Below are 14,277 nucleotides of genomic sequence, written 5' to 3' on the forward strand. Positions count from 1 at the left end.
GACTTGAAGAAGGCATTTGTCCCTTGGAGTGTCCTGTGGGAGGTTCTTTGGACGTATGGGGTGTCTGGCCCTTTGCTACAGACCATTCGATCCTCATACAACTGTTGCAAGAGCTTGTTCTGCATAGCCGGCAATAAGTCAGACTCGTTTCTGGTGGGTGATGGACTTCGCCAGGGCTGCTCTTTGTCACTGAATGTGTTCGCAATGAACTTCTGCAAGGTGGAAGGCTTTTACTTGGGTAGTCTCAGAAACTCTTCTCTGCTTTTCACAGATGATGTGGTTGTGATGGCTTCGTCAGGTGATGGCCTCCTGCTTGCACTGGAACAGTTCTCAGCCGAGTGTGAAGTAGTGGGAATGAGAATCAGCATCTCCAAATCAGAGGCCATGGTCCTCTGCCGCGAAAGGGTGGCATGCCCACTCTGGGTCAGGGATGAGTTCCTGCCCCAAGTGGAGGAGTTTAGGTATCTTGGTGTTTTGTTCATGAGTAGCAGGAGAAGGGAGCACGAGATCGACAGATTGATTGGATTGGTGCTTCGGCTGCAGTGATCCGAGCGCTGTACCTGTCCATCATGGTGAAGAGAGAGCTGATTGTAAAAGCGAAGCTCTCAATTCACCAGTCGATCAACATCGACTGGTTAACTGGACCAATCCCTATCCTCACCTATGGTCATAAGGCAGTGGTTCTTAACCTTGTTGGAGGTACCGAACCCCACCAGTTTCATATGCGCATTCACTGAACCCCTCTTTAGTGAAAAATAAAATAGGATTTTTTCCAAATTCAAGACATACATATGTTTTTTACTGGTGCACAAAATAAGCCGTGCATATCACGGCTGAGGCTCTGCCGAACCCCTGAGACCGACTCACCGAACCCCTAGGGTTTGATCGAACCCAGGTTAAGAACCACTGTCATAAGCTTTGTGTAGTGACTGAAAGAACGACAACCAGCAGAAGTGGGCTACCTCCGAAGGGTGGCTGGCATCTGCCTTAGAGATAGTGTGATAGGGTGAGGAGTTCGGCCATCCAGGAGCGGCTCAGAGTAGAGCCCCTGCTCCACATCGAAAGGAGCCAGTTGAGGTTGTACAGGCATCTGACAAGGGTGCCTTCTGGGTAAGGTGTTCAGGACATGTCCCACCAGGAGGAGGCCCTGGGGCAGACCCAGGACACGCTGAAGAGACTATAGTTTTTGGATGGTCTGGGAATGCTGTAGTGTTCCCCCCGGACAAGCTGGAGGTGGCCAGGGAGAGGGAGGTCTGGGCTTCTCTGCTTAGGATGCTGTCTCTGCAACCAGACACCGGATAAGTGGATGAAGATGGAAGGATAGAGTTTCTGAATGTGTGTTATCTTATATGATGCATTTCAGCCATTTGTTCAAGATACATTTCTAGCTAAGGAGACAATAAATGATCTTTTCTGAATCTGACTCTAAATATTTCATGCAAACTACAGGTGACAATCTCCTAATGACACAGCGGAATGCACATCTTTAAGATAAGAGAAAATAAGACGACTCTTATCTCACTAGCAACTGGAGGTTGCCAGGCTTCATGCCTGTGTGACAGGGGCCTTAGTTGGGGTGAGATAAAAGATGAATACTGAGAAATAACAAACAATGTAACAATAAATAGTGAACAAGTATATGGAGCCAGTAACCACAGATCAGACACCTAGACTTCTGAAGTTAGAGATCATTTTCAGACATGATATAGAGTCTATATAAAATGGTGCAGAGCATTAAAACAAGGATAATAAAATGGTGCAGCAAGGGAACTAGCTATCCAACAGCTAAGAAAGTTTGTCATGCTTTTAAACAGCAGATCAACCAACTCAAATTTCACTGTGCGGTTTATTCAGCATCATCTTTCTGTGAAAATGGCTGCACCAGAATGATGTAAATGTCCTTTTTTTAATTTGCTCATTATAGTTGGAGCTTTTAAGAAGAGCTGCACGCAGAGAAACAGGACAGTTAGTAGATCCCACTGCTATCCCAACAGACACAATCTACTGTTTCATCGCCTCTTTTTCTTTCACTACTATCGCCTCACAGCTTTCACAGAGGGAATAAGGAGTAGATCAGGTAATGTGCCTGAGACGCAGTTGTTTAGCAAGAATTTTGTCTCTGATCCATTGGACACTGGAGGAAATTCATGCAAACAGTAACAGCAGGCACATCATTTTGCAATTACCTGTGCACTTGCCTTTGAACAAATGACACTTAATGATAGTGAGGGCCTTATGAGGGACATAAAGAAGCTCACAAGTCAAATTATATTCTGAGAAAACACAAGGAACTTATGTTCATGATTTATTTATTCATTATTTTTGGAAGTAGAAAACAGAAGAATTTCTTGTGTAATTAAGAAAACATGTTTAAAATGCAATTATACATTAATGTATGAACAATATCATTTATGAACTACACAAGGAACAGATGATATTTGGAATTGCAGCTTCTGGGTTGTTAAAGCCCAGTCAGATGAATAATATTAGATTTATTCATTGTTCGTCACTTCTAACAAAATTGAAACTATTATGAGACATTAAAAATACAGAGAAAAAGCAAAAATCTTCAAACCTAACCCTACTGCATTACTCATTCCAAAAGCATGGTAAAAGGAAGAAAAGTAGAAGCATGTTACACCAGGCAATGGCAGGAGGGAATATGCAGATTGAGTGCAAATTTGAACAGGCAGTTAAATAATACAAATGCACAAAAGTTTTGACTGTGCTCCCACACAAAAATACTGACAGTCAGTTAATAAGCAAACAGTTCTACACGAGAGAGCTGAAGACCAAACACAATTCTAGATAACTGTGAGTTATTATTTTCCCTCATGACAATATGCAAGCTGATGTTTTCCTTCACAGTCACTCAACAGTACAACTAAGTGTTACGGTCAGTTTAAGAGTGTTTACAGACCTTTGACTTCACCTAGATTTTGACACAATAGGAATTTCAAAAAGTGTGTTTGTATTACAAAAAAATGGGGAGGACACAAGAAAGAAAAAAACAAAAACAAAATCACTGACATTAAGGGACTTAAATAGATCAACAAAAGAGTATTTCTATATGAGTAAGATGGGGGGTTTTTTTTTGTTTTTTTGCTTCGTTTTTCCTTTTATACAAATTGGTTACACGTTTGAAATATCACCGATAGAGGTTTCAAGATGAAATTCTGAAATCATCACTGAACTTTCTCAGTGTTAAGACTGTATGTTGGCTGTTTACTTGTTCGGAAGAACATTTTACAATAAAACATGGTTTATATGTTTTTAAGCACTATGTTAGTTTTTTAACTGCCAAAAAACAAAAAGAATACTTCTATAATTTTGCAGGCCATGCCAAGAATCTCAGTGGGTACAGAAGCATCAACTTGGCATTAATGGACATAATTAAGAATTCCACAGGCAGGAATTTAGCAAAGTCTGCAGGCTCCATTAACTCTGACTACACCACATGCTCCATTTGTACATTCCTGCATTCATAATTTAGATTTTTTTTCCCTAAGACTGTTTTTCTGTTGCTTTGAGCCCTGATATTCACTCACAGGTGTACTCCTGTGTGCAGACCCACATTAACCACACACAGATGCACAGATGCACAGAACCTGCATATACTCTGAACCTGTTTTCAAGAGTTTCCATTTTATTTTTATCTCTTTTTTTTCCAAACTTTTTGCCTTTTTACTTTGTTGGGATTTGGCTGCTTGCACTTTGATTGCATGTTCATATTCTCCTTTGTCTGTACAACCTTCTGAACTTCATGATTACTGTCTTAACATTGTAGTCCAATCTAACCCCAGGGGACCTTATTACTTACTACACACTTCATACAGAGAGTGGATTAATTATAACATAATATCTTATGAAATAGTGACACCAATGAACGGGGAGAGAACATTTCAGTTCTTGTGTCCAGTTATTTGAGTTTATTGAGATCATTAAAGGCTGGGATGCAGGCACTTGGTACAGAAAAAAATATAACTATTTTACCAACAAAGACTAAAAATCAAGGCATTACAAGTCATTGCACTACATAATTGATTAAGTAGTTTCTAACTATTTATGTTTTCCTGAGTTCCTTGTATTTGAGATATGAATCTGTTTACTTTAATGAATAAAATGGGGAATTATATATCACACCACAGAACACAGAAATATGATGAAAAGTTGCACACTAAATTTGTACCAAGTTTCCATCTGGACCCTCTATTGTTGCAGCCCACTACTACAAAACGTAAATTATGCTTAATTTTGTCTCCATTAGCAAACAAACCTACGTGGATGCCATCTGGCTCCCTGCTTACCACTAACTGCAAAATACTGTCAGTCAATTGCCAGGGAGGAAAATGAATCACTGGTTACATCAGTTGTGCAGATGCCAGTGAGAAGTAATCCTGCCGATATCCTGCAGCGGTAACAACAAGAAGCAACAGGGAGCTACATATTGGACAATAGCAACAAACAATAGGATTTGTTGCAGGGAGTAAACAGTATTCAAGTGGCTGAACAATTACTCAAAATTTACATAGATAGCTGGTATATGCCAAATCAAACAAAACCACAATTACTGGTGAATAGCAGATCCGGCAGCCATCTGAATCAACCTGAATCATGAAACTAGTGATTATATGGTACACTGAGAACAAGAACTACAGAACGGCACTTTCACTCATCTTATGCCTGTAATTAAAAAATGGGGAAATTCCCTAAGATAACAGTTTGCACAAAATCCACTTGTTATGTTGTGTTCCAAACTTCATATTAACGGAAACATGAAGACTATACCTAATATTAACATGTTTATGAAAATCTGCATTAACTAGAATGTGTTGCTAGGTGCCATTTTAGCATAATTTACAGATCTTTAATTCTGCAATACATGTAGACCTCATATGGCATCTTGCGGCCCTGTTTCACTATCTGTATCTGCTCACATGTCTTGTTCACATGAGAGCAATTTCTCTGGAAAGCTTTCTTCAAGACAGGCTCTCTGAGTCCTGTTGTTGAATGGTACTCTAAAACAATAACTTTCCTTGAGCCTGTCCAAGTAGTTTACCTCTCTAAACCTAACCATATATATATATATATATATATATATATATATATATATATATATATATATATATATATATATATATATATATATATATATATATATGTATGTGTGTGTGTGTGTGTGTGTGTGTGTGTGTGTGTGTGTGTGTGTGTGTGTGTGTGTGTGTGTATAAAAACAAACAAACAATATGCCCTTTGGTTTTGATCCCAAAGGATATAAGGAAGTGATGCAGGTGCAGGAGACATTAATCACAACACAATCGACCAGAATACTACAGTTAATAACCTATTATGGGGTTTTGTTTTTTCCGTTATAGCTTTTCATTTGCTGTATAGTTTTCACTCTGTGTTTGGTTCAGTATCTGCATTGAAACTGCTTTCCATCCATCCATCCATCCATCCATCAATCCATCTTCTTCAGCATATCCAACTCAGGGTAATGGGTGCCGGGTAGGACTCATAACAAATTAAAGTCCAGTTCAGTGCTTTTTAAGAAATTGATCATTAGGTTTGTTTTCTTCCATTCTAGAAAATATTGCATGTAAAAACCAGAAATTGGGAGGATTTAGTTAGCATATAAAAGATGATTAAGCAATGCTTTAGTATCATGACATGATAAAACTATGATTCCAACTGTATAAGTTGTGTTTTTCAAATGGTAAGCGTACAAAATGTGTCTGTAACTTTACATGTAATGCAAGTATTGCAGTTACAGAAAATGAGGCTTCCTTGGTAGTCACAGTAAGATTGAGAAGCTGTATATCTGTCTCACACTGTGTAATACAAAGTGTGGTGTGGTAAATGATTAAACATTTAATCAGTTAAAATATCAGAATTATTTTAATACACTTATTTTTAAAGACCTAGCTGTTAATAAGTTGTTCCAGTAATTCCATTAACTTTATTAGACATTGTTTATTCAAGAGGCTTACAAAAAAATATTCTTCAACTGACAAAATGAAAGATTTTGTTTATAAGATTTGATATACTCAATACATCCTTTATTGGCTTTGGTCATTTTAGTTCACTCGCATGTGATGTCGGCTGTTTACACCCTCTGGACACAAGTGTTAAATTGCATCATAAAGACCATTTCCAGCACATCTGTGATCAACATGGGACATTAATCGCTACAAAATGGTATATAGCACACCAGGAACCACAAATGCATGGAGATGTGAAAACAGCTGCACTCGTGCCTGCACTTTTATTCAAACACAATTTATTAATGAAAGAGATTTTTAAAATAGTTTTATTGTTTTACAAAGTTACAGTATAGATTAAATTGATTTTTGATTTTTCAATATTTTTTGCTGTGTCAGCGTAAAATTGAGGAAATATGCTTGGTGGCTACAGACATCCACAAAAAACACTGCATTTGAATATGTATTCCATTCAAAATGACTTCTACCATTGACCTTCGTGCATGTGCATTATAACTGAAAATGACTTCTTGTTAAATATCCCCCAATTTATCTTGGTAGGATAATTAATGAAGTAATTAAGCTCTCAGTGTGTTGCAGAATCATATTTCAAAAAATATGTTCTCTGTTCTCTCCTTTTTTGTCTCTCTTTTCTACCACATATTATTTCTTCTGTGCACTCAGCAGTTGTACGTTCCGACAAATCAATTATTTTGTGAAACTGTTTAAAAAAAAGCAGCAAAGCACAGAACAGCTATTAAATCTGCACATGAAAGACATATAAGTGTAATATTACAGTTGAGCAGAGGGTATGTAACTTAGAGAGACACCCAGTGTTAACTACATGAGACAGATAACTCTTTTGCCTTGACTTAGAGGGTGTACTGTATAATTTAACTTGTATTTGACAAATGACATATTAGAAAATAGAAAACCTTTGAGATTTGTGAGGTAAAGCTGTTACTTATGTTACTGAGATAGGGGTTTGAGATCAAATGTGAGGTTTCTGCGTTTTTCGATCTCATATCAAAACAGCAAACAAACATAGGATCTGTGCTGAGGGGCTGAATCACTCCAGAATTATGACCTTGAGCAATGTTTACAAGTACTGTTTGAACACCATGACCTTACAGCCATGCTATTGGCTCTATGAAGTTGTAATGGGATACAGCAGTGATTTTAGCTAGTGTTTGAAATAGTATATATTTAAATGCAGCCATGTTAAAATAATTTCAAATATCTAGAAATCTAATTGTTTTATGCACATTTCTGACTACAACTGTTTTAGGAAATTTTAGGAGATACCTCCCAAAACGAACGCTTGCTGACTAATAGTGAGTAACTCATAGATGATCATCAAGAAGTCATATTCTTTTCAGTCATTTAGCTATGTAACATTAACCCAAATTATCCTACAGTCGCAGACACATTTGGAAGCTATCAACCATAGTATGATCCCTCCTAAGAAATTATTTTTTCCAGAATAAAAGAAAATGTGAAATTTTCCACTCACTCAGCTAGACTATGTAAAGCAGATAAAGACCTACTACTTCTGCTACTAAAAGAGGAAAGTACGGTTAATAGTTTTAATTTTGCAACACTAAATAATATAACGAAAGTAATGACTTCCATATGAGTTTATACCGTGACAAGTGTTTACCTAAAGGTTCCCTAAAAGTCGACCTTACCCATAATGCCTAGTTTCCCAATTTAAGTGAAAATTTGATGTATTTTGCTTGTCATTGGGAATGTGGTGTTTGTATGGTTCCCGTTTACCCACCCATCTACCACTCAGAACTCATCAGTCACTCTTCCATCAGAAATCCAAGCCAGTAAGTCCTTTCTAAACCTAATGAAAAAATATATGATTTCTGTGAGAGCCATACTGATCCATGACATCCCACTCTAGGACCTATTTTGTAAGGTCTGGACTGAACCACCATCTAGCAGACAGTCAGTGTCAGTATATTTTTTGAAGCATTTTTTGATAGTAGAGATACAGTTGAGAGTAGCTGGGATGCACAGCTTTAAAGCCATTTAATTATAACTGCAACAAATCTATTTAAAAAACAAACAAGAAAAACTAAAACAAAAAAAAAGAAATTCAGATGTTTTTTCTGTTTGTTGTTGTCTAAATATTTTGGCATGTTACTACTGAGGCCAAACAGTGAAACAAGTGGGCGTTGTGGTATGCGGTAAGATGAGTATGACTCATGAAATTTCCTGAGTGGGCATAATGTGGGCATCTTTAATCCATCCTAGATATATATATATAAACTGCTAATTTTGGCTTTCATAGCGGATTTTCCCTGCTGCATAAGATTTTCTTTATAGAATATAGAATAGAATGTATACATGTATATATGGTACTGCTATGGTATTTTTGAGCCAATAAACAACTCCACAAAGTCAGTCAGATCAGTATCTGCTGACAGATTTTCCGTTTGCAAATATTCCTACATCACAGCTGTTATTCACTGACCTGCAAACAGTGTGTGCTATTTTACTATAATCTTAAAGTGCCTTCCAAAGGATTTGATAAGTTCAATTCCAAAAAACAAACAAACAAAGAAACAAACAAAAAAACCTTTGTGTTCACTCTCTGCTGCATCTTAACTGAGCTTGCTTTTACAACACACATACAAACACACACACACACACACACACACACACACACACACACACGTGTACAGACACACACACACACACACACTCACATCGAGTCCCTGCATGGCAGACCTCCCCTGTTAACTGAGCTTGTAAATCATGTGCACAACATCAATATCAATGGAGAAACATTCATCACCTCCAGCATTGGCCTGACTCAGCATCTCTTTAACTGTGCTCAGGGCGCATTGAGTCACATGGGAAGGGGTGCTGAAGAGGTCAGGGGGTTGATTTTAAATAGGTTGATCAACCTACAGTACCAATTCCGTTTCATGCCAAATGGGATGCTATACAGTGCAGAATTATTAGGCAAGTTGTATTTTTGAGAAATAATTTTATTATTGAACAACAACCATGAATTATTGAGGTTGCTGTAGAAATAATTAATGAGAGCGACGATAGCATTTTGAGTGGAAATATAGGCTCATCTAGCGCCTTAGTTTGGAGTCTATTAAAGGAAAGGGCAAACCCAAGCCCATGAAAAGAATAATCTTATGAAAGCTCATGACATGGACTGGATGAAATAGTAAGTACAGGGAGTGTAGAATTATTAGGCAAGTTGTATTTTTGAGGAATAATTTTATTATTGAACAACAACCATGTTCTCAATGAACCCAAAAAACTCATTAATATCAAAGCTGAATGTTTTTGGAAGTAGTATTTAGTTTTAGCTATTTTAGGGGGATATCTGTGTGTGCAAGTGACTATTACTGTGCATAATTATTAGGCAACTCAACAAAAAACAAATATATACCCATTTCAATTATTTATTTTTACCAGTGACACCAATATAACATCTCCACATTCACAAATATACATTTCTGACATTCAAAAACAAAACAAAAACAAATCAGCGACCAATATAGCCACCTTTCTTTGCAAGGACACTCAAAAGCCTGCCATCCATGGATTCTGTCAGTGTTTTGATCTGTTCACCATCAACATTGCGTGCAGCAGCAACCACAGCCTCCCAGACACTGTTCAGCGAGGTGTACTGTTTTCCCTCCTTGTAAATCTCACATTTGATGATGGACCACAGGTTCTCAATGGGGTTCAGATCAGGTGAACAAGGTGGCCATGTCATTAGTTTTTCTTCTTTTATACCCTTTCTTGCCAGCCACGCTGTGGAGTACTTGGACGCGTGTGATGGAGCATTGTCCTGCATGAAAATCATGTTTTTCTTGAAGGATGCAGACTTCTTCCTGTACCACTGCTTGAAGAAGGTGTCTTCCAGAAACTGGCAGTAGGACTGGGAGTTGAGCTTGACTCCATCCTCAACCCGAAAAGGCCCCACAAGCTCATCTTTGATGATACCAGCCCAAACCAGTACTCCACCTCCACCTTGCTGGCGTCTGAGTCGGACTGGAGCTCTCTGCCCTTTACCAATCCAGCCACGGGCCCATCCATCTGGCCCATCAAGACTCACTCTCATTTCATCAGTCCATAAAACCTTAGAAAAATCAGTCTTGAGATATTTCTTGGCCCAGTCTTGACGTTTCAGCTTGTGTGTCTTGTTCAGTGGTGGTCGTCTTTCAGCCTTTCTTACCTTGGCCATGTCTCTGAGTATTGCACACCTTGTGCTTTTGGGCACTCCAGTGATGTTGCAGCTCTGAAATATGGCCAAACTGGTGGCAAGTGGCATCTTGGCAGCTGCACGCTTGACTTTTCTCAGTTCATGGGCAGTTATTTTGCGCCTTGGTTTTTCCACACGCTTCTTGCGACCCTGTTGACTATTTTGAATGAAACGCTTGATTGTTCGATGATCACGCTTCAGAAGCTTTGCAATTTTGAGACTGCTGCATCCCTCTGCAAGATATCTCACTATTTTTGACTTTTCTGAGCCTGTCAAGTCCTTCTTTTGACCCATTTTGCCAAAGGAAAGGAAGTTGCCTAATAATTATGCACACCTGATATAGGGTGTTGATGTCATTAGACCACACCCCTTCTCATTACAGAGATGCACATCACCTAATATGCTTAATTGGTAGTAGGCTTTCGAGCCTATACAGCTTGGAGTGAGACAACATGCATGAAGAGGATGATGTGGACAAAATACTCATTTGCCTAATAATTCTGCACTCCCTGTATGAGGGGAGACTTTATACATATAAACCGTGAGCTATATGACATTAATAAAAAGAGCCACAAGGTTCTGAGACTGGTAAATATATCCATTCTAACCCACAGGATTCACACATTTCTCCCATAAATTTTTGCCTGGGGTGATCATAACATTTGCTCTTAGTGAATCTTAGGTAATATATCCAGGTTAACCATATGCTGTCTTAAATCTAATGACGATCATCAGCTGACAGCTGGCTGGGATTCTTTTTGTTTTCCTTCTAATAGACATAAATAGAAAATTGCCTTCTGTGAATAACAGCTGAATAATTTAAAGCAATACTAATTGACAAGTGCCAATATTGATTGATTCTCTGTGAGAAGAAGCTTTTAAAATGCATTGCCGACTGCATTTAGTTATAATTTGCTTGTTAGCCCTAAGTGCTGTTAGTATCATTTTCTGACACAGTTTGTTAAGGAAATATATTTAATAAATCAGAAAACACATATAATTCATGCAAAGAACAAGTTATATTTTTATTTGAAGTGGATTTGCTTTGACTTGCAGTTTAAAACTGCAAACCAAAGCAAAGGCTAGAAGCTAAAAAAAATAAATAAAATAAAATAAATCTCTGTGCAGCTCAAAGGAGTGAAATTGCATATCCTAAAGTTTGGAAGAAACTGAATGTCAGTCGAAAAAGAATTGCTGCATGGCAGAAAGTCACTTGATTTCTAGTCAGAGCACATTTAACAACAACAAATGTAGTTGTTGGAAAGGTTTTTTTGTTGTGTTTTGATTTTTATAAATACCTACATAATTGTGAGAAAAATCATTAGATGAACCCTAATATTGAAATATTTGTTTTGACAAAAGCAGTCCTAGAATTCATTAAACATAGACTAGGCGGCCTTGTAAACCTTAAAAAAAGACAAGAGGTTTTTGCAGGTTTACCTCGCTTTATATTCTAAACCACCTCCCCTCTCAGGTGTTCCCTCTTAACTGGTCCACTGCCACCATGTGGTTTACATGATAAAATGTTCACAGACTATGTGGTCAACCCCTTTCTGCTTGGCCCTGCCCCACATTGGTTATCTGTGATGTTTAGTCTTCCTGTTTGTGCCATCCAACCCCCCACCCCCACCTAACTGTCAGCAGCTTAGCAGCAACCAGGGTGGGATGTCTTTAATTAAAAACTAGTAATGATAAGAGTGTGTAAGAGGAGGGGGGCACACTCATTACACTGAGAACAGATGCTCTCAGCAACCTCTGCCAGACTGCCTTGATGCCCACAGTATGAATACATACATATAGATTGCTCTGTCTCTCGCCTGCTTTTGGGCTTATAGTGCTCAATGCCAAGGCAGCCCACGCTTGGCTGGTGTGCGTCAGTTTTTCCTCTCACTCTGTTATTGAAACATTTTCAAGGTTTTGTATCAAAAACTTTTCTCTCTCACTTTCGCTCTAACATTATTATTCCACATCATAGCTGATACCGGCCTACACTTGGCACCCTTTTTTACAGTCACACCCACACTGTATTCTGCTCATGCATTCAAACATGAGTTTCCACATGAACTTAGAAACTCAAGCAGCATTCTTCAGACAAAAAAGCTAGATCTTTAATACACATATTTGTTGAAGAAATAGCAAAATCTTTTACAATTAAAGTTTTATTTATATGTACCAAGCTAAGCATTGCTAACATTGCCTGCTAAGAAGTTTATGTAGCTGTGAGGGACTGCTGTGTACTTTCACAATTTAATGCACAAACAAAAAAAGTCAATTTAATATCCATAATAAAGTTACATCATGTAGATTGTTTTCTTTCAATAATCTAAAAATTGCAAACTTAACATTTTAACTTCTGGGGAAAAAAGAGGACACAAATCAAGGAGCCAAAGCTGGCTAGTGGTGGCTACTTAACAAATTTGTGTTCTTTTGACCTTGGAAAAACAAACAAACAAACAGAAAACCACACTGAATGTAATGTTTGATGGGACACAATGGCATACACAATCTAGGTGGTTGTCTCAATTGTCGCACAACATTACATTATAACTCTGGACTTAGTTGTGATTACAGTGGATAAATCTGTGGTTAAAAACCCTTTGAAAAACAGAAGTATGCTCTTCTGTACTTCTGATTGGGTCACTGACGACTGAAAACTGCTTTGTTTGCTGAGTCATGATTTATTTGTTTTCTGTGTAAGTCCTTGGAAAATGGGAAATATTCATTTGCAGTTGCCCAGAGAGCAGCAAAACCAACAGCACAGGAGTGTATAAGGAAAAAAAGCAGAAAGAAAAATCAGTCAAGTACAGTTTTTTGCTATTTTCTTGGCATCTGGTACTATAAGTGAAGAGTTGGGACATCCCATATTGCAAATGCTGCTTAATAGCAGTGTAAACTAAATCACCATTTCAGCGCTTTAATCTGAGCACAACACTCTAATCATCCCCCTTGTGTTGCCTGCATTATAAATTGTCATGGTTAACATCTAAGCTTTAATTTATAGCTTGATGTTGTCATTAAGGGGCCAAGGCCTGCACTGGCCTCTGCCATCAATCTGATAGCTTGCAGGTAATGGCCAAGTTGCCTATTGTCACAATTCCAATACATTATTTACTATAAGACATTAAAAAGTAATGTGTATTAATAAACAGGCTCAAGGCCAGAGGGTATAACCACATTCACTCTAGTCGTATTTCTCGTTGCTTTCATCAAGGAGACACTTTATAATAAATGTATGGTTAAACCAACACTCAAGGGCCTTTTCTGTTGCCAGTGCTCCTTCTATGATTCATCATGGGCACCACTGCATTCTTATTTGCTGAGACATTATTTAATTATTAATTTTGACTGTTCTGTGTTGTTTTGAACTATGTCATCATGGGTTCCTATCCCTGTTCATTTTCATCCTAATCATGTCCGGTGACCTATCACTGTTCTGAGTTAGCTGAAATTGGTCCAATCTCTGGAATGAAAATGATTGTGTATAATATTTTTCCAAGAGTTCAACATATTTCTCTATTAAACCACTCAAGAAATAATCTCACCAATGCTGGGTGAGTGTTAAGGTAAAATCAAAGATTCTGAGGATCCAAATATATTCTTGTAAACTTGTGACTTCAGATTGGACCACAAAAAGCCTCAAGGTACTAAAAACTTTATCATTCAACAGAGCAGATCATTTCCAGCACAATACAAGAAGAACGAGACTGCAATAAATACCTATAGCTTTGATAATTTGGTTCTCAGTATCACAGTTGTGGATGACCACAGGCTACGTTTGACATTAGCTTACTGGCATTCAATTATGTTTCAGAAATTGAAATTTTAGCAGGTCTTCATTGCATATGTTACATGGTTTGACTATTAAAAGTGTATACCTTATAAAAGCAACAAGCATTCAAAGCGAGACAGGTGTAATACTGTGGATGTGAAGAAAACCATGTATATTGCATTCTGATTATTTCAGACTGTTGTAACAACACAACCATATGCACTGTTGTATCAGTCAATATAGGCATTGTGGCATGTCAATGGCTGGTTATATATGTAACACTTTAC

General features: G+C 37.9%; 1 long non-coding RNA gene across 1 annotated transcript; it reads left to right on the top strand.

The window, feature by feature from the left end:
• The first annotated feature begins 557 nt into the window (after window positions 1–557).
• LOC120747423 lies at window positions 558–13,899 on the top strand. The gene is made up of 3 exons (XR_005699116.1): window positions 558–908; window positions 7,030–7,034; window positions 13,889–13,899. It is a non-coding gene; the product is annotated as an uncharacterized LOC120747423 (long non-coding RNA).
• The last annotated feature ends 378 nt before the right edge of the window (window positions 13,900–14,277 follow it).

Source organism: Simochromis diagramma, unplaced genomic scaffold (genome assembly GCF_900408965.1).
Source record: "Simochromis diagramma unplaced genomic scaffold, fSimDia1.1 OVJJ01000596.1, whole genome shotgun sequence".
Taxonomy (NCBI): domain Eukaryota; kingdom Metazoa; phylum Chordata; class Actinopteri; order Cichliformes; family Cichlidae; genus Simochromis; species Simochromis diagramma.